The sequence below is a fragment of the Lolium perenne genome, chromosome 2 (assembly GCF_019359855.2).
Source record: "Lolium perenne isolate Kyuss_39 chromosome 2, Kyuss_2.0, whole genome shotgun sequence".
In the NCBI taxonomy this organism is placed as follows: Eukaryota; Viridiplantae; Streptophyta; class Magnoliopsida; order Poales; family Poaceae; genus Lolium; species Lolium perenne.
This window is the reverse complement of record NC_067245.2, coordinates 85,166,124-85,168,911: the sequence shown is the minus strand read 5'-3', so window position 1 is coordinate 85,168,911 and position 2,788 is coordinate 85,166,124.

Here is a 2,788-nt window from a genome sequence, read left to right as displayed (position 1 = left end):
ATCTTGTAAATTATATCTTACAAGTTGCAAGCCTCATGCATAGTATACTAATAGTGCCCGCACCTTGTCCTAATTAGCTTGGACTACCGGATCATCACAATGCACATGTTTTAACCAAGTGTCATAAAGGGTACCTCTATGCCGCCTGTACAAAGGTCTAAGGAGAAAGCTCGCATTGGATTTCTCGCTATTGATTTTTCTCAACTTAGACATCCATACCGGGACAACATAGACAACAGATAATGGACTCCTCTTTTATGCATAAGCATGTAACAACAATTAATAATTTTCTCATATGAGATTGAGGATTTTGTCCAAAACTGAAACTTCCACCATGGATCATGGCTTTAGTTAGCGGCCCAATGTTCTTCTCTAACAATATGCATGCTTAACCATAAGGTGGTAGATCGCTCTTGCTTCAGACAAGACGAACATGCATAGCAACTCACATGATATTCAACAAAAAATAGTTGATGGCGTCCCCAGAAACATGGTTATCGCACAACAAGCAACTTAATAAGAGATAAAGTGCATAAGTACATATTCAATACCACAATAGTTTTTAAGCTATTTGTCCCATGAGCTATATATTGTAAGGTGAATGATGAAATTTTAAAGGTAGCACTCAAGCAATTTACTTTGGAATGGCAGAGAAATACCATGTAGTAGGTAGGTATGGTGGACACAAATGGCATAGTGGTTGGCTCAAGTATTTTGGATGCATGAGAAGTATTCCCTCTCGATACAAGGTTTAGGCTAGCAAGGCTATTTGAAACAAACACAAGGATGAACCGGTGCAGCAAAACTCACATAAAAGACACATTGTAAACATTATAAGACTCTACACCGTCTTCCTTGTTGTTCAAACTCAATACTAGAAATTATCTAGACCTTAGAGAGACCAAATATGCAAACCAAATTTTAGCATGCTCTATGTATTTCTTCATTAATGGGTGCAAAGCATATGATGCAAGAGCTTAAACATGAGCACAACAATTGCCAAGTATCACATTACCCAAGATATTATAGCAATTACTACATGTATCATTTTCCAATTCCAACCATATAACAATTTAACGAAGAAGAAACTTCGCCATGAATACTATGAGTAGAGCCTAAGGACATACTTGTCCATATGCTACAGCGGAGCGTGTCTCCCTCCCATAAAGTGAATGCTAGGATCCATTTTATTCAAACAAAACAAAAATAAAAACAAACCGATGCTCCAAGCAAAGCACATAAAATGTGATGGAATAAAAATATAGTTTCAGGGGAGGAACCTGATAATGTTGTCGATGAAGAAGGGGATGCCTTGGGCATCCCCAAGCTTAGATGCTTGAGTCTTCTTAGAATATGCAGGGGTGAACCACCGGGGCATCCCCAAGCTTAGAGCTTTCACTCTCCTTGATCATGTTGCATCATACTCCTCTCTTGATCCTTGAAAACTTCCTCCACACCAAACTCGAAACAACTCATTAGAGGGTTAGTGCACAATAAAAATTAACATGTTCAGAGGTGACATAATCATTCTTAACACTTCTGGACATTGCATAAAGCTACTGGACATTAATGGATCAAAGAAATTCATCCAACATAGCAAAAGAGGCAATGCGAAATAAAAGGCAGAATCTGTCAAAACAGAATAGTTCGTATTGACGAATTTTAAAATGGCACCAGACTTGCTCAAATGAAAATGCCCAAATTGAATGAAAGTTGCGTACATATCTGAGGATCACGCACGTAAATTGACATATTTTTCTGAGCTACCTACAGAGAGGCAGGTCGGAATTCATGACAGCAAAGAAATCTGAAACTGCGCAGTAATCCAAATCTAGTATGAACTTTTCTATCAAAGACTTTACTTGGCACAACAAAACACAAAACTAAGATAAGGAGAGGTTGCTACAGTAGTAAACAACTTCCAAGACACAAAATAAAAACAAAGTACTGTAGGTAAAAACATGGGTTGTCTCCCATAAGCGCTTTTCTTTAACGCCTTTCAGCTAGGCGCAGAAAGTGTGTATCAAGTATTATCGAAGAGTGGTGCATCATCCTTACCTTGGGCTTTACCCTTACCTTTCTTGTTGTTTTTCTTTCCCTTTGATTTAGGAAATGTATGGTTCCCCCCCGGTATAGAGGTGAAATCCAGGATGCCTTCTCCCACATCTATGACTGCTCCCAATAGTTTTAGCAGGGATCTTCCGAGTGTGATTTTTCCTGTCCCTACACATTCAATAACAAGATAATCAATGGATATTGTTCTTCCAAGAATGGTTGTATGCACACCTGCGGCTATTCCCTTAGGAATTATAACAGAGTTATCAATGAGAGTTATTTCTTCTCCTCCTTCATCAACTCCCCAAAGTTTCAAAGATTTATAAATGCTCTCAGGTATAAGGCAAAATTCAGACATAATATCACAGTTGGCACGAAGAGTTTGATCACCGATAACAATTTTAACAGTAGGATCCCATAATGAAGGTTTAGAGTTCACTAAAACTTGTTCAAGACGATTATGAACATGGTGATAGTTGTCATTCAAGCGAGATGTACTTATCTCAAGATTGTTTAATCTATTATAAATGCTAGTAAGGGCTGAATCAAAGTTATTAGCTGAATCATGTGATGCAACCAACTTATTTATGGCATTAAAAGCTTGATCCCCATTGCAATGGAGGAAATCTCCTCCCACTAAAGCATCCAAAGCATATCTATAGCGAATCATAAGACCAAAATAAAAATTACTAAGGAGCAAACTTAGAGTCATTTGAGGTTCAGTTTTACGATA